Here is a 26,780-nt window from a genome sequence, read left to right as displayed (position 1 = left end):
AGTTTGATTTAATCGAAAGGGGTAATTGAGCTATGATTAAGAAAACAAAAAAGTTTTTTTTTGCCTATTTTTAAAATAAAGGGAGGTGTCTTAACAGTCTTTGTAAAATACAGGGAATTTTATGCATCTTGCCATTACAAAGAGGGAAGATTTGAATATAATCTATTGCTGTAGATCATGAACCCTTCCAAAGCTCTCCCTAAAACTATACAAAAGGGATTGTAAATAGAGGGAGGAAAAAAACAAAGTGCTTGAAAAAGATATTTCACATCTGCATGGGATCTTTTTTTATTTGAGGACATATGGCGGCCGCAACTCGCCTAGTGTCACATGACTTTTCTCACATGTCAGTCAAAGTCAAAATTTGGAATTCGTTATCCATCGACACTATTGCTCACGTTAGTTTTCCATAGTTTTGGAGAAATTGCTTTCCTCAGACTCCAGCTCCGATCTTTTGTGATGATCTCCTCTTTTTTCTTCAGAAGAATATGAAGCTTCCATTTTTTATCGTTGAATGATCTCATTTCTTTTAATAATTGATTGATAAGATCTTTGATTGCCAGAATATGCAAGATTTACTAGCAAGTGCACTAGCCATCAAGTACTACACTAAATATCGATCCCACGAGGATTTAAATGAAATAAGTACAAAAATTATGACTAATTTACAATTATTTGGATGAACAAGAATCAAGTGGTGGATTATAACTACGAAAAATAACTACTAACTAAAATAAATCAAAGAAATGTGTTGGAGAAGATTTGATAGTGAGGAAGATGCTAAGGGTATAGATCAACCTAATTGATCCACGAAATTTAACAGATTAATCTAACAAGCATGTGTTTTCACATGCTGAGGTTCTTCCCTATTTAATTTGATATATTCTCTCCAACTATACTAAACCTCTCATTATCAAGGAAATAGTGGATCTCTCCAATCTAAAATTCATGACGATAATGCATTAAGATCTGCAAAAACCCTATGCAACCAGATGAATCATGTCATGTCTGTCAACATATCATTCAATTCACACTACAAATTTTCAGCTCATCAACATAATTAATTAAATCTAAAAGATGACCAGACTCTCAAATTATAAGAACAAGCACAATAATTTGCAGACACATGAAAATAAAGCAATAGATTAATCTGATAAAATATTAAAAATATTGTCTCAATTAAGCTTTCCAAAAGCCTTAGCGAAAATTGAATTAGTTCATCCTATCTAAATAAAATACAAAAGAGAAAAATGTAGACTAACTCATGGAATTGAAAAGGGCATGATCGGTCGGTCACTCCGGCGCCAGATCTTACTCCTCTACTCGTCTTGTCGTCCTCTCCTTCGTTTTTTTTCAGAATATTCTAGCCAAAAAGTTTTTTTTTTCCTCTTCATCTCCTTCTCCCTTTTATCCTAGTTCCTAATTGTGGTAGGAGAGGAAAAGAATCCACATACCATCAAAGTCTTTTTCTTTCCTTCTTAATCCTATTCCTACCATCTTCTCAAACTATTTACAAGGAAATAAGATGCTCAAAAATATGATTCCGATTAGTAATCAAATTAGAAAATTCGCCCATCACATATCTGATAAGCCGTGGTTAACTGGTTATAGTGAAGCCAGTTCCTGTCTTGCGGATTTCTGATAACCTGTGAGTCACGGGTTATCTCGCGGTAGCATTGCTACTGAAATATTTTCTTTTTCCACTATTAGTCATTTTCTTGAAACTTTCCATCCTTCCATAAAAGCACATAAAATGTCACAAATGAACCCATGAACAAGCATCGTATCACTAGAAAATAAGGCCGTCAATAGAAAAGTATATCATATAATTTGCACTAATCAAATTACCCCACACTTAAGTCATGCTGTCCTTAAGCATATAACAATTCAATTCAATCACCCTTTTTCAAACAAAAAATCCCATTCATTTCATTCCATCGCAAGTCAACTCATGGCAACATTTCAAGATGAAGCTACTATTAAGGTGCAAGCAACAATACACCTCATAATATAAATTCGCACAAACCAAACAATGACCAATCATATCAACATTCATTTCGGAATCAAAATGCAAAGTAAGTTAACACCTTCACTGAAGATTCACTCAATACGCTCAAAGTGTTTGTAGGTGTATAACAACTCTTAAGTCATGTCGTGGCAATATTTTACCATATGCTTGCTCTTACATCACATCTCACTGCTTCATGGTGAAATAGAAGTAAGAATCAAAGGGTCTTTTTCGGATTGTAATGGAGCTTTAGGAATGGATTGGAAGAGAAAAAGAATCTAAAAACATGAAAGGGTTCTTTTTGGGTTCAAGGATTTAGGAGACGGTGCTTGTATAGTTTGCAACTCTACCAATTCTTGGTTCAAGTGTATACTTTGTCAGCTGCATACTCCTTTTTCTTCTTTTCTCAACTTTCTTCTTTTTTTTTTTGTCTTTTTGCATTGCATCATAGATTTTTTTTCTCCATGTTTTATGGAGTTTTCTGATTTTTCCATTCTTTTTCTTTTTATTTTTTTTTCTTTTCATCAACTTCCACAAGCCATTTTTTTCTCGTTTTTCTTTCCCTCTCTTTATTTTTTTATGTAGGGAGTGGAGATTATGGATTTGAACTATAAATTCAAGGATAAAGAAAAGTCCACAAGTTGTCATTCTAATCCTTTAAAACTGGGGTTCAAAGGTCTAGTGAAAAAAATACAGTCGTGAAGGCTTGTATATTGGCTATAATGATAACGGAATTTGGTTTAGGTTCAATTGGGATACTAAGGGTGGAATATTTATGCAGGCTTAACAGCCTAGAATTAGGTTAATCGTAATGCCCTTATCACTTTCATTCCACCTAGCTCAACAATGCAGTTTCAACATGTATAACTGAACAAGTCCTAGAAAATCAAACCAAAGATAACACCACAACCAAATAAAATACGAGAGCAATAAGATAAGTGCCCAAAAACTCACAAAAATTGGCTCATGTGTGTTACTCACAGGCATTCATCATTCAAAACAATCATCAAGACAATCAAACAAATGCCACACGTTTGAATTATTCCCTACTCATGTCAATTATGTCTTGCAATCGTAACAATGCATTCATTAATCATATCAACAAGATTCAAATTGGGCTTTATCAGCAAAACTCAATGTGCAACCAAATCAAATCATGTAGACCAAAGATTTCACGAAGGTATAAATTCCACCCCACACTTAAGAATAACATTGCCCTCAATGTCTTATCTCCCAGAGATAGGAATGAGAAAAAGAAGGCATACTTCCCTGATGAGAAAAAAATTTCATGAAGGCATACTTCCCTAATGATGCCTAGAGCGAAAGTGGAGCTTCCCATCGACGTTGATGTCAGCTGGGGAAGTGTTATGTTGTTTTTACTGAGATGACATCGCAAATAAGAACGTTACGGGGAGTCCATCATGAACAAAATTTAGAGGTGGGAGGACGCGGCGGTGCTTGTGCAGTGGTCACTGGAAAAACGCCAGCAAGGTGCTGGACAAAGGAAGAAACCAGAGAAGATGGTGACTGGTGAGTGAGGCGGTGGAGCAGTGATGCGTCGTGGGATCCAGCAATGATTGAGAATGATAGAGACGTGGTGGTGAACAATTGCGAATCAAGCGGCCAAGATGGGTGCTCTGCTTCTATGGGTTGCTATAGAGGGAGGAGATTAGCTGTAAAGTGGAGGAGATGCCTGCACAAGTGTGCGAAGGGTTAGAGCTTTGATTTTGATTTATTCCTAAATTGGGATTTTTTTGAAGGAAAATAACAGGAAAGAATTAAGCAAAATAGGGAAAGAAAAGAGAGAAAAATCAAAAATGAAAGTAAGTGAAAATTAGGCATTAGGGCAAGGGAGCTGGTGGTAAGTAATGGGCTCGAGCTATCAAAGATTTGCAAGACCACAAGTAGCTTCTGGATAGGCTGGAGCACGGGCTCTAAGAAGTTCGCTCGACTGAAAAGTGACCGTACAAAAAATACTCATGAGTTGCCTCCCACGAAATACTTGTTTAACATCATTAGCTCGATGGTAGGATTCTCAATTTGTGAAAATTTGAGGAGGGAACTCAACGGTAGTTGGTGTCTCCTCGATATAGTGCTTGGGCCTTTGCTAATCCACTCTAATATGGACCTTGTTTTTGTGATGCCGCTGATCACCATCCTTGAAATTTTTTTTTTCTCATGTGAAATTCATGCCATGCCTTGGTATGTTCCTTGAAAAATTTGACATTCTTGTTGAATTGGTTCCTGCAACTCTTCATCCTATTAGGTTGATACCATTTGTCATTACTTGTCTTTTTCCAATTGAACAATACTTCGACTGGTGGTTTTACTTTTTGTTTGGTAGTAGATCCATTCAAAAGCAATGCCTTCTGCAGTTTTGACTTCACTCCTTGTGCTCTGTCTACAATACTTAGAACCTGCTCATGCTCTTCTTGCATGTCCTACAAATTATCCCCATTAGACTTTTCAATGTGATTCTCTTTGGGATCATCACATTTGACTAAATACGCATCATCAATTCCAAGGGCATTAATGCTATCAACTGCAAATATGTCATGCTCCTTCTTGTGCAGATATCTCATAGGTCCAACTACATTAAAAACTACATGTTCATCATTAACTCTAAGACTTAGTTGACCTTTTTGCACATAAATCAATGCTCTACTCGTGGAAAGGAAAGGCCTTCTAGAATCAATAGCATATTCCTATCTTCCTCCATATCCAACACAATAAAATCAGCAGGGATGATAAATTAGCCTACTTTGACCAACACATCCTCCACTATCCCCTTAGGATACTTAATGCTTCTATCATCTAGTTGCAAAGTGATTCTATTGGGAGTAATCTCATGCATTTTGTCGAAAATAGAATATGGTATCAAATTTACACTAGCACCAAGATCACATAAAGCTTTATCAAAATTGGTATTTCCTAAGGTGCAAGGAATATAAAAACTCCCTGGATCCTTTAGTTTTGGTGGAAGTTATTTTTGTAAAATTGTCTGGCATTCCTCATTAAGCTTCACCGTTTCACCTCCTTCCCACATTCTCTTATTGGAAAGCACCTCTTTCAGGGATTTCTCAAAGCTTGGCATCTACAAAAGCTCATCAATTAGAGGAATATTAACATGAGTCTTTATGAATATTTGTAGAAACTTTTCAAACTGTTTATCTATGTTAGAATTCAAAATTCTTGAGGGATAAGGAATATATGGAGGAACAACGTCTAAATTGAGTTTAAGAGGACTACCTTTTGTTTCCTTATGGGATTCCTCCTCTTTACGAACTTGTATTTCCTCCACTTGCTCCTTTGGTGGCTCATCTCCAATGGTTTTTTCACTTTTGACGGTGATTGTATTGACTTTCTCCTTTAGGTTTTTCTTGGTGCCACTTGGAATTTGACCCTCTCTTCTTCTGGAGATTAGCCTTACCAACTGACCCACTTGCATATATAGGTTTTGGAATCGAGTGTTTGCTGCAGTGATGAAATTGGAAAGCATGTCTTCGAGATTTCTTTTCTTCTCTTGTGGAGGTGGTTGATGTGGTTGATGGAATTGAAGGGGTCCCTGATGCTGATTGTTACTCCATGAAAAATTTGGGTGATGTGGATTGTAAGTATTGAAGTATGGCTTGAAATTAGACCTGCCACCATGAGATACAAAATTAGCATCTTCATTTATAACATTCGAATTCGCTATTTGGCAATCTTGACTCAAGTGCCCCATTTGACTGCATGCATCACAAGGTCCTACTAGTACACCATTCCACATTATAGCTCCAAATTTATCCATTCGTGGTGAATAGTGCAGCCATTTGAGCCGACAATACGGTTACTGCATCAACGCTTTGAATGTTAACTAGTCTTTTGTTGGTTCTCTCTTTCCCATGTGAGTACAGATTAATTTCTATCTCATCAACAATGTTGAATGCTTCTGACGGCAGTTTCTTCATGATAGTGCCACCTACAACTGCATCAATGGTAGCTTGGTTAGCCAAAGTGACACCATTATAAAAAGTTTGTACCTGTCGCCACACGGGTAGCTCATGATGAGAACGTTTTCTAGGCATACTCTTGAAATGTTCCCATGCATCATATAATGACTCCCTATCTAACTGCACAAAGGACGTAATGTCATTTAACATCTTAGAAGTTTTAGTAGGAGAAAAGTATTTAGCAAGAAAATTTTGAGTTAAAGCAGCCTATGTAGTAATACTACCAGCAAGTAAAGATAGAAGTCAATCTTTTGCTGTATCACATAATGAAAATGGAAAAAATCCTAAGTCTAATAGCAAAATCACTTACACCATTAAACATAAAAGTATCACATATCTCAAGAAAATTAGCAAGATGTTTATTAGGGTCCTCGTCAGACAAACTAGAGAACTGCACACTTGATCGAATGATTTGAATGATGGCCAATTTGATCTCCAAATTATTGGCTTCGACAGTAGACTTGGAAATGCTAGAAATTGTCCAATCAGCTGTTCGGAATGAGTACTCCATCATTGGTCTTTCTACGACTCCCACAATTTCCATAGTGGTTTCAAAGACTGCAAGTTGTTCTTCATCAGCTCTACCACTATTTTCACCTCTTTCATTGGTGTTTTTCAGTTGGTGGAATGTCTTTTCAATTTCTGGGTCATATTGCGTCAACTCTCCACTGTTGCTTCTTGTCATAAATCTGTCAACCAAAGAAAGAGACTAGGTGAGCTAAAAAGTTAAAATAAATATTTAAATTAACCAATATTAGTGAGTTCGGATATTATTTTAAGTTAAATCCCCGGCAACGACATCAAAAATTAGATTGCCAAAATATATATGGTGCACTATCTAGTGCACTAGTAATCATGTAGTACAATAAATAGTGATTCCATGAGGATTTAAATGAAACAAGTACCAAAACTATGACTAATCTGTGATTATTTGGATGATCGAGAATCAAGTGGTGGATTATAACTACGAAAAATAACTACTAACTAAAAAAAAAAAAAAAAACCATGTTAGAGAAGATTTGATAAGGAGCAAGACGCTAACACTATAGGTCCATCTAATTGATCTAATGAATGCGAAATTTAATAGATTAATCTAACAAACACATGTTTTCATATACTGACGTCTTTTTCAATTTAATTCGATATACTCTCTTGAGCTATATCAAACCTATCATTTACAAGAAAATAGTGGATCTCTCCAATCTAAACTCATGACAATAATACATTAGGATCTGTGAAAACTCTATTCCACTAGATGAATCATGTATATGTGTGTCAACATAACATTCAATTCACACTACTAATTACCCTATCCACTGATGTCGAATTCCTTTTCATTTCATCAACATAATTTATTCAATCTATGATATGTTCGACCTCTCAAATCATAATAACAAGCACTATAATTTGCAGACACATGAAAATAAAGCATTTGATTAATTCGGTAAAACATTTAAAATATTGTCTCAATTAGGCTTTCCAAAAGCCTTAGCAAAAATTGAAGTAGTTCATCCTATCTAGATAAAACACAAAAGATAAAAATATAGAGGAACTCATGGAGTCGAAAAGTGGGCGTCATCGGTCTGTCACTCCGTTGTGCTCCTCCACTCATCTTCTCATCCTCTCCTTTGTGTCTTTCAGAATTTTCCAGCCAAAAAGATTTTTTTTTCTCTTTGTCTCCTTCTCCCTTTTATCCTAGTTCGTAATTATGGTAGGATAGAAAAATAGTCCACATACTATCAAAGTCTTTTTCTTTCCTTCCTATTCCTACTCCTACCAACTTTTCAAAATTTTTACAAGGAAATAAGATGTTCAAACATATGATTTCCATCAGCAATCAAATTAGGAAATCTAGCCATCGCATATCTGATAACCCGTGGGTCATGGTTAGAGTGAAGCCAATTCCTATCTTCCCGATTTCTGATAACTCATGGGTCACGGGTTATCTCATCAGCGCTGCTACTGAAATATTTTTTTTTCCCACATTATAGCCATTTTCTTGCAACTTTTCTTCCTTCAGTTAAAGCATTTAAAATGTCACAGATGTACCTAAGAAAAAGCATCATATCACAAGATAATAGGGACATCAACAAAAAAATATATCATATAATTTTTCCTAATCAATCTTCCTTAGTGAAGTCCTCGTAAGGGTCTTGGGATTGTCTTGCTAAATAAGAAAATTTATTTTCGTCTTCTTTAGATGAGGTTTTCTTTTGGAGATTCAATTGAGACAAGGCTCTGATACCACTGTAGGGTGACAACCTCACGATCCTAATTGACTAGGTGTACCAACGATTGGAGTACGAAACTCCTTAATACAAATCGATATTACTCAAAATTAATGATAATAAGAAAGTAATGAGAATAAATCTTAAGAATCACAAATCTGTAGAAGTAGCCTCAGTTTTCGCCAGATCCCACAATCCTAACACAAAAATGGCCGTTCACAAAGAACACTTTTCCCACGATTGCTCCACCTTCAACCCTACGCCTACAAAGTTCTAATATCTCTGAAGTTTGAAGATGACTTTGTGACAAAGACCCACAAAGGTGTATATGATCATACAGATTTTGTTCGAGAGAGACAAGAGAAGGGATTTTCAGCTTCGTGTTTAAAACGAGAAGAAGAATCCCCCTTTTAAAGGAGTAGGGGTGAAGTGTATAAGGAAGGTGATAATGGCTTTACAAAAACAATTGAAATAGACCAAGGAAACTCACCATTATTCTCGATGAGGAGAAAAGGCAAGAAAATCACAAAAGAGGGAAAGAGAGGATTGCAGTCGATTCTTGAGAGAAATGAGAAGATTGGGATTATGTGGAAGTATATGTATATGAGAGAGAGAGATGACTCGGGGCAGGTGATGTGCCAGCCGGGTGGGTAGAAGTAGTGGGCCTCCAGGTAGGCTAAAGAAATAAGTCGACTTTGGGCCACCAATATTAACATGCTCCACCTTGGACCAAAGACACAAGGTCATTGGGCAGGAGTCTTTTATTAATAGGGATTGGCTATTTCATCATTGCCTGGGGACCCGCTCCAGTGTACCTGAAAAAAGATATTAGTAACAAGATATCTAAAGCATAGAGCATAGCAGACAGTTGGATTAGCATTAAGCATTTTTAACAATTTACAGCAATTAACACTAAGTTAAAATCGAACAAAAGGCTATAGCATATTACCACCTAGGCTCATTCACAAAGAATCTTCTAGCCACAAAAGGCTGAACAAACCACTTAGGTTCAACCGGTCATATTACACGAAGGCTCAATTTAGCCAATTAGGCAAATTCACGCCATCAAGCCACACAGAGAACTCAACGGGCCACAAAATCACAATCACATAACCACATTGGCAAAATTAAAACACTTAGCCACTTAGGCTCAAGATACAAAGTCTTAAGGTATTCACAAGAGAACATTGCCCTTAGCACAAAGCAAACACAAGAAATGTGATTTGATACAAAATCAATAAACTATGGATACTTCTTCTTCAATCACTATGTTTGTTTCTTCCTTTTTATTAAACCGTTTTGGTCTTTTGCAATCTTTTATAAAATGACCTTTTTTCCCACAATTTTAGCATGTTCTATCTTTATCCTTCACTTCTTCTTCGTTATCACTGGACTAAGAACAATTGTGTTTTTTATTCCTCTCTTTGCTATGCCTTTTATGAAAGGAATTTCTATACCTAGATTTTCCTCTAACAGAATTAACCTCATATTGGTTGCTGCTAGGTCTATTCATTTTTAGGTCAATCTCTTTGCTTTTTAGTCCATTCACAACAGTATCAAGGTTCACACTATCTCTACCGTATTTAATAACAGCTTTCACATCAGAATAAGTATTATGTATAGCATTCAAAAGCACAATAGGAGAGTACTCATCAATATTTTTATCACAGGTCAACTTAATATCTTGAACCAATTTAGTAAAATCATCCAAATTCTCATCAATGTCTTTAGACAAATCAAGCTTCTATCTAAAAAATTTCTCAAGCAAAAAAAATTTACTCGAGACGGATGTCTCAATGTAAAGCTCTTCTAATTTCTCTTGCAGAATTTTGTTTATCAACTTTTCTAAGCACAGAATCAGATAAATTCAATATAATCGAAGAATACGCATACTGATCATTTTCCACCATTTTTTCTTTAGAAATGTTATCAGAATATTTGCTATCCATGGCCTTGAAAACATTTTGTTGGATCAAAATCCCTTTCATTTTCTGTTGCGAAATCGACAAATCACTTTTTCCATCGAAAAGTTAAAGACCATAACCGGCCATTTAAAAAGATTCTAGAGAACGGTTTTTAACAAAAATTTTGAATTTTCAAGAAGAAATATAACATACTGATTTTTGTCATAATTCTTTTAGAAACAAAATTCACGAAATTTAAAAAGGATAGAAAATGTCTTAGAATTGTCTTTAAGAATTATCACAGAAAATGGCCCAAATTCGAAAATATCACAATATGATTCACAGTAATGACAATGCTTTGATTTAAAGATTAATAATCACAATAATCTCAATTATCACAATAATCCCACAAATACCAAAAAATATAGGAAATATCATAAATATTTAAATCACACAGATTGCAATCTCTCAAATAAATTTGCAGCGGATAACTAAATATAACTTGAATTCCGAAGGCGAACAAATCACAGAAACAGGTATCACAAAGATATAATAATATCACAAAGATATTGTAATCCAACAAATCGCAGAAAATAACAATCACAGAGATATACTTGCAAGAGATATCAAGAAGACCAAGGCTTCCAGCCTAAGTCCCGACCAGATACCCGACATCCTTAGCGGACCGGCCAAGTGGGAGTTTAGGGGGATTTACCGTGGCTAAATAATAACAGTAATATCGACAAGGAAAAAATTACGGAAATAAAATAGGAGGGATTAGAGAATGGTTACCACCACCAAGAGCCGGATTTCAGAGACGAGGCTCTGATACCACTGTAAAGTGACAACCTCACGATCCTAATTGACCAGTGTACCAACGATTGAACTACGAAAGTCCTTAATACAAATCGATATTACTCAAAATTAATGATAATAAGAAAGTAATGAGAACAAATCTTAAGAATCACAAATCTATAAAAGTAGGCTCAGTTTTCACCAGATCCCACAACCCGAACACAAAAATGGCCGTTCACAAAGAAGACTTTTCCCACGATTGCTCCACCTTCAACCCTACGCCACAAAGTTCTAATCTCTCTGAAGTTTCAAGATGAATTTTTCACAAAGACCCACAAAGGTGTATATGATCATACAGATTTTGTTCGAGAGAGACAAGAGAAGGGATTTTTAGCTTCGTGTTCAAACCGAGAAGATGAATCCCCCTTTTAAAGGTGTAGGGGTGAAGAGTATAAGGAAGGTGATAATGGCTTTCCAAAAACCATTGAAATTGACCAAGGAAACTCACCATTATTCTCGGTGAGGAGAAAAGGCAAGAAAATCACAAAATAGGGAAAGGGAGGATTGCAGTCGATTCTTAAGTGAAAAGAGAAGATTCGGATTGCGTGGAAGTATATGTATATGAGAGATAGAGATGACTGGGAGCGGGTCATGGGCCTGCTAGGTGGGTTGAAGTATTAAGTGGACTAAAGAATTAAGTGGACTTTGGGCCACCAATATTAACTTGCTCCACCTTAGACCATGACACAAGGTCATTGGGCAGGGGTCTTTTATTAATAGGGATTGGCTATTTCATCATTGTCTGGGGACCCGCTCCAGTGTACCTAAAAAAGATGTTCGTAACCGGATATCTAAAGCACAGAGCATAGCACACAACTCGATTATCATTAAGCACTATTAACAATTTACAGCAATTAACACTAAGTTAAAATCAAACAAAAGCGTATAGCATATTGCTACCTAGGCTCATGCACAAAGAATCTTCTAGCCACAAAAGGCTCAACAAACCACTTAGGTTCAACCGATCATATTACACGAAGACACAATTTAGACACTTAGGACAAATTCAAGCCATCAAGGCACACAGCGAACTCAACGGGCCTCAAAACCACAATCACAAAACCACATAGGCAAAATTAAAACACTTAGCCACTTAGGCTCAAGATACGAAGTCTTGTAGCATCTCCTATCTTTATCCTTCAATTCTTCTTCGTTATCACTGGACTTAGAACTATTGTGTTTTTTATTCATCTCTTTGCTATTTCTATACCTAGATTTTCCTCTAACAGAATTAACCTCATATTGGTTGCTGCTAAGTCTATTCATTTGTAGGTCAATCTCATTGCTTTTTCGTCCATTCACAACAGTATGAAGGTTCACGCTATCTCTACTGTATTTAATAACAGCTTTCACCACAGAATAAGTATCAGGTATAGCATTCAAAAGCACAATAGGAGAGTACTCATCAAATATTTTTATCACCAGTCTACTTAATATCTTAAACCAATTTAGTAAAATCATCCAAATTCTCATCAATGTCTTTTGACAAATCAAGCTTGTATCTAACAAATTCCTCAAGCAAAAAATTTAGTCTGGAGGGATGCATCAGTGTAAAGCTGTTCTAATTTTTCCAATAAATCTCTTGCAGAATTTTGTTTATCAACTTTTCTAAGCACAGAATCAGAAAAATTCAATATAATCGAAGAATACGCATACTCATCAATTTTCAACATTTTTTCTTGAGAAATGTTATTAGAATATTTGCTATCTATGGCCTTGAAAACTTTTTGCTAGATCAAAATCCCTTTCATTTTCAGTTGCCAAATCAAAAAATCACTTTTTCCATCGAAAAGTTGGAGATTATAACAGGCCATTTAAAAAGATTTTAGGGAACGATTTTTAACAAAAAAATTGAATTTTCAAGAAGAAATATAACACATTGATTTTTGGCACAATTCTTTTAGAAACAATTTTCACGAAATTAAAAAAGGATAGAAAATGTCTTAGAAATGTCTTTAAGAATTATCACAGAAAATGGCCCAAATTCGAAGATATCAGAAAATGATTGACAGTAATGACAATGCTTTGATTTAAAGATTAATAATCACAATAATCTCAATTATCACAATAATCACTCAAATACCAAAAAATATAGGAAATATCAGAAATATTTAAATCACACAGATTGCAATGTCTCAAATAAATTTGCAGCGGATAACTAAATATAACTTGAATTCGGAAGGCGAACAAATCGCAGAAACAGGTATCACAAAGATATAATAATATCACAAAGATATAGTATTCGAACAAATCGCAGAAAATAACAATCACAGAGATATACTTGCAAGAGATATCAAGAAGACCGAGGGTTCCAGCCTAAGTCTTTACCAGATACCCGACATCCTCAGGGGACCGGCCAAGTGGGAGTTTAGGTTGATTTACTGTGGCTAAAAAATAACAGTAATATCGACAAGGAAAAAATTACGGAATTAAAATAGGAGGGATTAGAGAATCGTTACCACCACCAGGAGCCGGATTTCAGATATGAGGCTCTGATACCACTGTAAATTGACAACCTCACGATCCTCATTGACCAGTGTACCAACGATTGGAGTATGATACTCCTTAATACAAATCGATATTACTCAAAGTTAAAGATAATAAGAAACTAATGAGAACTAATCTTAAGAATCATAAATCTATAGAAGTAGGCTCAGTTTTTGCTAGATCCCACAACCCGAACACAAAAATGGCCATTCACAAAGAACACTTTTCCCACAATTGCTCCACCTTCAACCCTACACCACAAAGTTCTAATCTCTCTGAAGTTTCAAGATGAATTTGTCACAAAGACCGACAAAGGTGTATATGATCACACAGATTTTGTTCGAGAGAGACAAGAGAAGGGATTTTCAGCTTTGTGTTCAAACCGAGAAGACGAATCCCCCTTTTAAAGGAGTAGGGGTGAAGAGTATAAGGAAGGTGATAATGGCTTTCCAAAAACCATAGAAATTGACCAAGGAAACTCACCATTATTCTCGGTGAGGAGAAAAGGCAAGAAAATCACAAAAGAAGGAAAGGGAGGATTGCAGTCGATTCTTGAGAGAAATGAGAAGATTGGGATTACGTGGAAGTATATGTATATGAGAGAGAGAGATGGCTTGGGGCGGGTCATGGGCCTGCCGGGTGGGTTGAAATAGTGGGCCTCCAGGTGGGCTAAAGAATTAAGTGGACTATGGGCCACCAATATTAACATGCTCCACCTTGGACCAAAGACACAAGGTCATTGGGCAGGGGTGTTTTATTAATAGGGATTGGCTATATCATCATTGTCTGGGACCTGCTCCAGTGTACCTGAAAAAGATGTTCGTAACAGGATATCTAAAGCACAGAGCATAGCACACAACTCGATTAGCATTAAGCACTATTAACAATTTACAGCAATTAACACTAAGTTAAAATCAAACAAAAGGGTTTAGCATATTGCTACCTAGGCTCATGCACAAAGAATCTTCTAGCCACAAAAGGCTCATCAAACCACTTAGGTTCAACCGGTCATATTACACGAAGACTCAATTTAGCCACTTAGGCAAATTCATGCCATCAAGGAACACGGAGAACTCAACGGGCCTCAAAAGCACAATCACATAACCACATAGGCATATTAAAACACTTAGCCACTTAGGCTCAAGATACGAAGTCTTACGGTATTCACAAGGGAACATTGCACCTAGCACAAAGCAAACACAAGAAATATGAATTGATACAAAATCAATAAACTATTGATTCTTCTTCTTCAATCACTATGTTTGTTTCTTCCTTTTTATTAAACCATTTTGGTCTTTTACAATCGTTTATAAAATGACCCTTTTTCCCACAATTGTAGCATCTCCTATCTTTATCCTTCACTTCTTCTTCGTTATCACTGGACTTAGAACTATTGTGTTTTTTATTCATCTCTTTGCTATTTCTATACCTAGATTTTCCTCTAACAGAATTAACCTCATATTGGTTGCTGCTAGGTCTATTCATTTTTAGGTCAATCTCTTTGCTTTTTTGTCCATTCACAACAGTATCGAGGTTCACGCTATCTCTACTGTATTTAATAGCAGCTTTCACAAAAGAATAAGTATCAGGTATAGCATTCAAAAGCACAATAGGACAGTACTCATCAAATATTTTTATCACCAGTCAACATAAAATCGTGAACCAATTCAGTAAAATCATCCAAATTCTCATCAATATCTTTAGACAAATCAAGCTTGTATCTAAAAAATTCCTCAAGCAAAATCAATTTACTCGGGAGGGATTTCTCATTGTAAAGCTTTTCTAATTTTTCCAATAAATCTCTTGCAGAATTTTGTTTAAGCACAGAATCAGAAAAATTCTATAGAATCGAAGAATATGCATACTCATCAATTTTCAACATTTTTTCTGCAGAAATGTTATTAGAACATTTGCTATCTATGGCCTTGAAAACTTTTTGTTGGATCAAAATCCCTTTCATTTTCAGTTGCCAAATCGAAAAATCACTTTTTCCATCGAAAAGTTGGAGATTATAACCGGCCATTTAAAAAGATTTTTGGGAACAGTTTTTAACAAAAAATTTGAATGTTCAAGAAGAAATATAACACACTGATTTTTGGCACAATTCTTTTACAAACAAGATTCACGAAATTTAAAAAGGATAGAAAATGTCTTAGAAATGTCTTTAAGAATAATCACAGAAAATGGCCCAAATTCGAAAATATCACAAAATGATTGACAGTAATGACAATGCTTTGATTTAAAGATTAATAATCACAATAATCTCAATTATCACAATAATCACTCAAATACCAAAAAATATAGGAAATATCAGAAATATATAAATCACACTATATTGTAATGTCTCAAATAAATTTGCAGCGGATAACTAAATATAACTTGAATTCCGAAGGCGAACAAATCGCAGAAACAGGTATCATAAAGATATAATAATATCACAAAGATATAGTATTCGAACAAATCGCAGAAAATAACAATCACAGAGATATACTTGCAAGAGATATCGAGAAGACCGAGGCTTCCAGCCTAAGTCCCAACCAGATACCCAACATTCTCAGGGGACCGGCCCAGTGGGAGTTTAGGGGGATTTACCGTGGCTAAATAATAACAGTAATATCGACAACAAAAAAATTACGGAAATAATATAGGGGGGATTAGAGAATCGTTACCACCACCAGGAGCCGGATTTCAGAGACGAGGCTCTGATACCACTGTAAAGTGACAACCTCACGATCCTAATTGACCAGTGTACCAACGATTGGAGTACGAAACTCCTTAATACAAATCGATATTACTCAAAATTAATGATAATAAGAAAGTAATGAGAACAAATCTTAAGAATCACAAATCTGTAGAACTAGGCTCAATTTTCGCCAGATCGCACAACCCGAACACAAAAATGGACGTTCACAAAGAACACTTTTCCCACGAATGCTCCACCTTCAACCCTACGCCACGAACTTCTAATCTCTCTGAAGTTTCAAGATGAATTTGTCACAAAGGGCGACAAAGGTGTATATGATCACACAGATTTTGTTCGAGAGAGACAAGAGAATGGATTTTCAGCTTCGTGTTCAAACCGAGAAGAGGAATCCCCCTTTTAAAGGAGTAGGGGTGAAGAGTATAGGGAAGGTGATAATGGCTTTCCAAAAATCATTGAAATTTACCAAGGAAACTCACCATTATTCTCAGTGAGGAGAAAAGGCAAGAAAATCACAAAAGAGGGAAAGGGAGGATTGCAGTCGATTCTTGAGAGAAATGAGAAGATTGGAATTACGTGGAAGTATATGTATATGAGAGAGAGAGATGACTTGGGGCGGGTCATGGGCCTCCAGGTGGGCTAAAGAATTAAGTGGACTTTGGGCCACCAATATTAACATGCTCCACCTTGAACCAAAGACACAAGGTCATTGGGCAGGGGTCTTTTATTAATAGGGATTAGCTATTTCATCATTGTTTGGGGACCCGCTCCAGTGTACCTGAAAAAGATGTTCGTAACAGGATATCTAAAGCACAGAGCATAGCACACAACTCGATTAGCATTAAGCACTATTAACAATTTACAACAATTAATACTAAGTTAAAATCAAACAAAAGGGTATAGCATTTGCTACCTAGGCTCGTGCACAAAGAATCTTCTAGCCACAAAAGGCTTAACAAACCACTTAGGTTCAACCGGTCATATTACACGAATACTCAATTTAGCCACTTAGGCAAATTCACGCCATCAAGGCACACAGAGAACTCAACGGGCCTCAAAAGCACAATCACATAACGACATAGGCAAAATTAAAACACTTGGCCACTTAGGCTCAAGATACGAACTCTTACGGTATTCACAAGGAAACATTGAACTTAGCACAAAGCAAACACAAGAAATATGAATTGATAGAAAATCAATAAACTATTGATTCTTCTTCTTCAATCACTGTGTTTGTTTCTTCCTTTTTATTAAACCGTTTTGGTCTTTTACAATCTTTTATAAAATGACCCTTTTTCCCACAATTGTAGCATCTCCTATCTTTATCCTTCACTACTTTTTCGTTATCACTGGACTTAGAACTATTGTGTTTTTTATTCATCTCTTGCTATCTCTATACCTACATTTTCCTCTAACTGAATTAACCTCATATTGGTTGCTGCTAGGTCTATTCATTTTTAGGTCAGTCTCTTTGCTTTTTCGTCCATTCACAACAGTATCATGGTTCATGCTATCTCTACTGTATTTAATAGCAGCTTTCACAACAGAAGAAGTATAAGGTATAGCATTCAAAAGCACGATAGGAGAGTACTCATCAATATTTTTATCACCAGTCAACTTAATATCCTGAACCAATTTAGTAAAAATCATCCAAATTCTCATCAATGTCTTTAGACAAATCAAGCTTGTATCTTAAAAATTCCTCAAGCAAAAACAATTTACTCGGGATGTCTCAGTGTAAAGATGTCTAATTTTTCCCATAAATCTCTTGCAAAATTTTGTTTACCAACTTTTCTAAGCACAGAATCATACAAATTCAATATAATCGAAGAATACGCATAATCATCATTTTCCAACATTTTTTCTTCAAAAATGTTATTAGAATATTTGCTATCTATAGCCTTGAAAACTTTTTGTTGAATCAAAATTCCTTACATTTGCTGCTGCCAAATCGAAAAATCAATTTTTCCATCGAAAAGTTGGAGATTATAACCGGTCATTTAAAAAGATTTTAGGGAACGGTTTTTAACAAAAAATTTGAATTTTCAAGAAGAAATATAACATACTGATTTTTGGCACAATTCTTTTAGAAACAAAATTCACGAAATTAAAAAAGGATACAAAATGTCTTAGAAATGTCTTTAAGAATTATCACAGAAAATGGCCTAAATTGGAAAATATCACAAAATGATTCACAGTAATGACAATGCTTTGATTTAAAGATTAATAATCACAATAATGTCAATTATCACAATAATCACTCAAATACCAAAAAATATAGGAAATATCAAAAATATTTAAATCACACAGATTGCAATGTCTCATATAAATTTGCAGCGGATAACTAAATATAACTTGGATTCCGAAGGCGAACAAATCGCAGAAACAGGTATCACAAAGATATAATAATCGAACAAATCGCAGAAAATAACAATCGCAGAGATATACTTGCAAGAGATATCAAGAAGACCGAGGCTTCTAGCCTAAGTCCCAACCGGATACCCAACATCCTCAGGGGACCGGCCAAGTGGGAGTTTAGGGGGATTTACCGTGGCTAAATAATAACAGTAATATGGACAAGGAAAAAATTATGAAAATAAAATAGGAGGGATTAGAGAATCGTTACCACCACCAGGAGCCGGATTTCAGAGACGAGGCTCTGATACCACTGTAAAGTGACAACCTCACGATCCTAATTGACCAGTGTACCAACGATTGTAGTACGAAACTCCTTAATACAAATCGATATTACTCAAAATTAATGATAATAAGGAAGTAATGAGAGCAAATCTTAAGAATCACAAATCTGTAGAAGTAGGCTCAGTTTTCGCCAGATCCCACAACCCAAACACAAAAATGGACGTTCACAAAGAACACTTTTCCCACGAATGCTCCACCTTCAACCCTACGCCACAAAGTTCTAATCTCTCTGAAGTTTCAAGATGACTTTGTCACAAAGACCCACAAAGGTGTATATGATCACACAAATTTTGTTCGAGAGAGACAAGAGAATGGATTTTCAGCTTCGTGTTTAAACCGAGAAGAGGAATCCCTCTTTTAAAGAAGTAGGGGTGAAGAGTATAAGGAAGGTGATAATGGCTTTCCAAAAACCAATGAAATTGTCCAAGGAAACTCACCATTATTCTCCGTGAGGAGAATAGGCAAGAAAATCCCAAATGAGGGAAAGAGAGGATTACAGTCGATTCTTGAGATAAATGAGAAGATTGGGATTACCTGGAAGTATATGTATATGAGAGAGAGAGATGACTTGTGGCGGGTCATAGGCCAGCCGGGTGGGTTGAAGTAGTGGGCCTCCAAGTGGGCTAAAGAATTAAGTGGACTTTGGGCCACCAATATTAATATGCACCACCTTGGACCAAAGACACAAGGTCATTGCGCAGGGGTCCTTTATTAATAGGGATTGGCTATTGCATCATTGTTTGGGGACACGGTCCAGTGTACCTGAAAAAGATGTTCGTAACAACATATCTAAAGCACAGAGCATAGCACACAGCTCGATTAGCATTAGGCACTGTTAACAATTTACAGCAATTAACACTAAGTTAAAATCAAACAAAAGGCTATAGCATATTGCCACCTAAGCTCATTCACAAAGAATCTTCTAGCCAAAAAAAGGCTCAACAAACCACTTAGGTTCAACCGGTCATATTACACGAAGACTCAATTTAGCCACTTAGGCAAATTCACGCCATCAAGGCACACAGAGAACTCAACGAGCCTCAAAAGCACAATCATATAACAACATAGGCAAAATTAGAACACTTGGCCACTTAGGCTCAAGATACAAAGTCTTACGGTATTCACAAGGAAACATTGCACGTAGCACAAAGCAAATACAACAAATATGAGTTGATACAAAATCAATAAACTATTGATTCTTCTTCTTCAATCACTACGTTTGTTTCTTTCTTTTTATTAAACCGCTTTGGACTTTTGGAATCTTTTATAAAATGACCCTTTTTCCCACATTTGCAGCATCTCCTATCTTTTGCCTTCACTTCTTCTTCGTTATCACTGGACTTAGAACTATTGTGTTTTTTATTCGTCTCTTTGCTATGTCTTTTATGAAAGGAATTTCTATACCTAGAGATTCCTCTAACAGATTTAACCTCATATTGATTGCTACTAGGTCTATTCTTTTTTAGGTCAATCTCTTTGCTTTTTAGTCCATTCACAACAGTATCAAGGTTCACGCTATCTCTACCGTATTTAATAGCAGCTTTCACATCCGAATAAATATCAGGTATAGCATTCAAAAGCATAATATGAGAGTACTCATCAATATTTTTATTACCAGTCAACTAAATATCTTGAACCAATTTAGTATAATCATCGAAATTCTCATCAATGTCTTTAACTAATCAAGCTTGTATCTAAAAAATTTCTCAAGCAAAAACAATTTACTCGAGAGGGATGTCTCAGGGTAAAGCTGTTCTAATTTTTCCCATAAATCTCTTGCAGAATTTTGTTTACCAACTTTTCTAAGCACAGAATAAGACAAATTCAATATAATCGAAGTATATGCATACTCATCATTTTCGAACATTTTTTCTTCAGAAATGTTATCAGAACATATGCTATCTATGGCCTTGAAAAATTTTTGTTGGATCAAAATCCCTTTCATTTTCTGTTGCCAAATCGAAAAATCACTTTTTTCATCAAAAAGTTGGAGATTATAACCGGCCAATTAAAAAGATTTTATAGAACGGTTTTTAACGAAAATTCACACTGATTTTTGGCACGATTCTTTTTGTAACAAAATTCACGAAATTAAAAAAGGATAGAAAATGTCTTAGAAATGTCTTTAAGAATTATCACAGAAAACGGCCCAAAGTTGAAAATATCACAAAATGATTCACAGTAATGACAATGCTTTGATTTAAAGATAAATAATCACTATAATCTCAATTATCACAATAATCACTCAAATACCAAAAAATATAGGAAATATCAGAAATATTTAAATCACACAGATTGCAATATCTCAGATAAATTTGCAGCGGATAACTAAATATAACTTGAATTCCGAAGGCGAACAAATCGCAGAAACAGGTATCACAAAGATATAGTAATCGAACAAATCGCAGAAAATAACAATCACAGAGATATACTCGCAAGAGATATCAAGAAGACCGAGGCTTCCAGCCTATGTCCCGACCAGATACCCGACATGCTCAGGGGACCGGCCAAGTGGGAGTTTAGGGTGATTTACCGTGGCTAAATAATAACAGTAATATCGACAAGGGAAAAATTACGGAAATAAAATACAAGGGATTAGATAATCGTTACCACCACCAGGAGCCGGATTTCAGAGACGAGGTTCTGATACCAGTGTAGAGTGATAACCTCACGATCCTAATTGACCAGTGTACCAACGATCGGAGTACGAAACTCCTCAACACAAATCGGTATTTCTCAAAATTAATGATAATAAGAAAGTAATGAGAACAAATCTTAAGAATCACAAATCTGTAGAAGTAGGCTCAGTTTTCGCCAGATCCCACAACCCGAACACAAAAATGGCCGTTCACAAAGAACACTTTTCCCACGATTACTCCACCTTCAACCCTACGCCACAAAGTTCTAATCTCTCTGAAGTTTCAAGATTACTTTGTCACAAAGACCTACAAAGGTGTATATGATCACACAGATTTTGTTCGAGAGAGACAAGAGAAGGGATTTTCAGCTTCGTGTTTAAACCGACAAGAGGAATCTCCCTTTTAAAGGAGTAGGGGTGAAGTGCATAAGGAAGGTGATAATAGCTTTCCAAAAACCATTGAAATTGACTAAGGAAACTCACCATTATTCTCGTTGAGGAGAAAAGGCAAGAAAATCAGAAAAGAGGGAAAGAGAGGATTGTAGTCGATTCTTGAGAGAAATGAGAAGATTGGGATTAGGTGAAAGGATACGTATATGAGAGAGAGAGAGATGACTTGGGGCGGGTCATGGGCTGGCCGGGTCGGTTGAAGTAGTGGGCCTCCAGGTGGGATAAAGAATTAAATAGACTTTGGGCCACCAATATTAACATGCTCCACCTTGGATCAAAGACACAAGGTCATTAGGCAGGAGTCTTTTTTTAATAGGGATTGGCTATTTCATCATTGTGTGGGGACCCGCTCCAGTGTACCTGAAAAAAATGTTAGTAACAGGATTTCTAATGCACAGAGCATAGCACACAGCTCGATTAGCATTAAGCACTATTAACAATTTACAGCAATTAACACTAAGTTAAAATCAAACAAAAGGTTATAGCATATTGCTACCTAGGCTCATGCACAACGAATCTTCTAGCCACAAAAAGCTCAACAAACCACTCAGGTTCAACCGGTCATATTACATGAAGACTCAATTTAGCCACTTAGGCAAATTCACGCCATCAAGGCACACAGAGAACTCAACGGGCCTCAAAAGCACAATCACATAACTACATAGGCAAAATTAAAACACTTTGCCACTTAGGCTCAAGATACGAAGTCTTACGGTATTCACAAGGGGACATTGCACATAGCACAAAGCAAACACAAGAAATATGAATTGATACAAAATCAATAAACTATTGATTCTTCTTCTTCAATCACTATGTTTGTTTCTTTCTTTTTATTAAACCGTTTGGGTCTTTTGCAATTTTTTATAAAATGACCCTTTTTCCCACAATTGTAGCATCACCTATTTATATTCTTCACTTCTTCTTCGTTACCACTGGACTAAGAACTATTGTGTTTTTTATTCCTCTCTTTGCTATGTCTTTTATGAAAGGAATTTCTATACCTAGATTTTCCATTAACAGAATTAACCTCATATTGGTTGCTGCTAGGTCTATTCATTTTTAGGTCAATCTCTTTGCTTTTTAGTCCTATCACAAGAGTATCAAGGTTCACGCTATCTCTACCGTATTTAATAGCAAATTTGAAATCAGAATAAGTATCAAGTATAGCATTCAAAAGCATAATAGGAGAGCACTCATCAATACTTTTATCACCAGTCAACTTAATATCTTGAACAAATTTAGTAAAATATTCCAAATTCTCATCAATGTCTTTAGACAAATCAAGCTTGTATCTAAAAAATTTCTCAAGCAAAAACAATTTGCTCGGGAGGAATGTCTCAATGTAAAGCTGTTCTAATCGAAGAATACGCATACTCATCATTTTCCAACATTTTTTCTTCATAAATGTTATTAGAATATATGCTATCTATGGCCTTGAAAAGTTTTTGTTGGATCAAAATCCCTTTCATTTTCTGTTGCTAAATCGAAAAATCACTTTTTCAATCGAAAAGTTGGAGGTTATAACCGGCCATTAAAAGATTATAGAGAACGGTTTTTAACAAAAATTTTGAATTGTCAAGAAGAAATATAACACACTAATTTTTGGCACAATTCTTTTAGAAACAAAATTCACGAAATTAAAAAAGGATAGAAAATGTCTTAGAAATGTATTTAAGAATTATCACAGAAAATGGCCCAAATTCTCATCAATGTCTTTAACTAATCAAGTTTGTATCTAAAAAATTTCTCAAGCAAAAACAATTTTCTCGAGAGGGATGTCTCAGTGTAAAGCTGTTCTAATTTTTCCCATAAATCTCTTGCAGAATTTTGTTTACCAACTTTTCTAAGCACATAAATAAGACAAATTCAATATAATCGAAGTATACGCATACTCATCATTTTCGAACATTTTTTCTTTAGAAATGTTATCAGAACATATGCTATCTATGGCCTTGAAAAATTTTTGTTGGATCAAAATCCCTTTCATTTTCTATTGCCAAATTGAAAAATCACTTTTTCCATCAAAAATTTGGAGATTATAACCGGCCAATTAAAAAGATTTTACAGATCGGTTTTTAATGAAAATTCACACTGATTTTTGGCACGATTCTTTTTGAAACAAAATTCACGAAATTAAAAAAGGATAGAAAATGTCTTAGAAATGTCTTTAAGAATTATCACAGAAAACGGCCCAAAGTTGAAAATATCACAAAATGATTCACAGTAATGACAATGCTTTGATTTAAAGATAAATAATCACTATAATCTCAATTATCACAATAATCACTCAAATACCAAAAAATATAGGAAATATCAGAAATATTTAAATCACACAGATTGCAATATCTCAGATAAATTTGCAGCGGATAACTAAATATAACTTGAATTCCGAAGGCGAACAAATCGCAGAAACAGGTATCACAAAGATATAGTAATCGAACAAATCGCAGAAAATAACAATCACAGAGATATACTCGCAAGAGATATCAAGAAGACCGAGGCTTCCAGCCTATGTCCCGACCAGATACCCGACATGCTCAGGGGACCGGCCAAGTGGGAGTTTAGGGTGATTTACCGTGGCTAAATAATAACAGTAATATCGACAAGGGAAAAATTACGGAAATAAAATACAAGGGATTAGATAATCGTTACCACCACCAGGAGCCGGATTTCAGAGACGAGGTTCTGATACCAGTGTAGAGTGATAACCTCACGATCCTAATTGACCAGTGTACCAACGATCGGAGTACGAAACTCCTCAACACAAATCGGTATTTCTCAAAATTAATGATAATAAGAAAGTAATGAGAACAAATCTTAAGAATCACAAATCTGTAGAAGTAGGCTCAGTTTTCGCCAGATCCCACAACCCGAACACAAAAATGGCCGTTCACAAAGAACACTTTTCCCACGATTACTCCACCTTCAACCCTACGCCACAAAGTTCTAATCTCTCTGAAGTTTCAAGATTACTTTGTCACAAAGACCTACAAAGGTGTATATGATCACACAGATTTTGTTCGAGAGAGACAAGAGAAGGGATTTTCAGCTTCGTGTTTAAACCGACAAGAGGAATCTCCCTTTTAAAGGAGTAGGGGTGAAGTGCATAAGGAAGGTGATAATAGCTTTCCAAAAACCATTGAAATTGACTAAGGAAACTCACCATTATTCTCGTTGAGGAGAAAAGGCAAGAAAATCAGAAAAGAGGGAAAGAGAGGATTGTAGTCGATTCTTGAGAGAAATGAGAAGATTGGGATTAGGTGAAAGGATACGTATATGAGAGAGAGAGAGATGACTTGGGGCGGGTCATGGGCTGGCCGGGTCGGTTGAAGTAGTGGGCCTCCAGGTGGGATAAAGAATTAAATAGACTTTGGGCCACCAATATTAACATGCTCCACCTTGGATCAAAGACACAAGGTCATTAGGCAGGAGTCTTTTTTTAATAGGGATTGGCTATTTCATCATTGTGTGGGGACCCGCTCCAGTGTACCTGAAAAAAATGTTAGTAACAGGATTTCTAATGCACAGAGCATAGCACACAGCTCGATTAGCATTAAGCACTATTAACAATTTACAGCAATTAACACTAAGTTAAAATCAAACAAAAGGTTATAGCATATTGCTACCTAGGCTCATGCACAACGAATCTTCTAGCCACAAAAAGCTCAACAAACCACTCAGGTTCAACCGGTCATATTACATGAAGACTCAATTTAGCCACTTAGGCAAATTCACGCCATCAAGGCACACAGAGAACTCAACGGGCCTCAAAAGCACAATCACATAACTACATAGGCAAAATTAAAACACTTTGCCACTTAGGCTCAAGATACGAAGTCTTACGGTATTCACAAGGGGACATTGCACATAGCACAAAGCAAACACAAGAAATATGAATTGATACAAAATCAATAAACTATTGATTCTTCTTCTTCAATCACTATGTTTGTTTCTTTCTTTTTATTAAACCGTTTGGGTCTTTTGCAATTTTTTATAAAATGACCCTTTTTCCCACAATTGTAGCATCACCTATTTATATTCTTCACTTCTTCTTCGTTACCACTGGACTAAGAACTATTGTGTTTTTTATTCCTCTCTTTGCTATGTCTTTTATGAAAGGAATTTCTATACCTAGATTTTCCATTAACAGAATTAACCTCATATTGGTTGCTGCTAGGTCTATTCATTTTTAGGTCAATCTCTTTGCTTTTTAGTCCTATCACAAGAGTATCAAGGTTCACGCTATCTCTACCGTATTTAATAGCAAATTTGAAATCAGAATAAGTATCAAGTATAGCATTCAAAAGCATAATAGGAGAGCACTCATCAATACTTTTATCACCAGTCAACTTAATATCTTGAACAAATTTAGTAAAATATTCCAAATTCTCATCAATGTCTTTAGACAAATCAAGCTTGTATCTAAAAAATTTCTCAAGCAAAAACAATTTGCTCGGGAGGAATGTCTCAATGTAAAGCTGTTCTAATCGAAGAATACGCATACTCATCATTTTCCAACATTTTTTCTTCATAAATGTTATTAGAATATATGCTATCTATGGCCTTGAAAAGTTTTTGTTGGATCAAAATCCCTTTCATTTTCTGTTGCTAAATCGAAAAATCACTTTTTCAATCGAAAAGTTGGAGGTTATAACCGGCCATTAAAAGATTATAGAGAACGGTTTTTAACAAAAATTTTGAATTGTCAAGAAGAAATATAACACACTAATTTTTGGCACAATTCTTTTAGAAACAAAATTCACGAAATTAAAAAAGGATAGAAAATGTCTTAGAAATGTATTTAAGAATTATCACAG

At 35.6% G+C, this 26,780-nt stretch overlaps 1 non-coding gene and 2 pseudogenes across 1 annotated transcript; 1 reads left to right on the top strand and 2 right to left on the bottom strand.

Moving 5' to 3' along the window:
• Positions 1-4,449: 4,449 nt before the first annotated feature.
• On the bottom strand, positions 4,450-5,777 carry LOC148787822 (uncharacterized; annotated as a pseudogene).
• Positions 5,778-5,790: 13 nt separating this feature from the next.
• Positions 5,791-6,685, bottom strand: LOC148787820 (uncharacterized; annotated as a pseudogene).
• Positions 6,047-6,153, top strand: LOC148787821 (small nucleolar RNA R71). The gene has a single exon (XR_016066268.1). It is a non-coding gene; the product is annotated as a small nucleolar RNA R71 (small nucleolar RNA).
• Positions 6,686-26,780: the final 20,095 nt, after the last annotated feature.

This window comes from Sesamum indicum, linkage group LG6 (genome assembly GCF_026168435.1).
Source record: "Sesamum indicum cultivar Baizhima isolate 11 linkage group LG6, ASM2616843v1, whole genome shotgun sequence".
In the NCBI taxonomy this organism is placed as follows: Eukaryota; Viridiplantae; Streptophyta; class Magnoliopsida; order Lamiales; family Pedaliaceae; genus Sesamum; species Sesamum indicum.
Note: the sequence above shows the minus strand (reverse complement) of the source record. Positions and strands in the feature narration are given on the sequence as shown.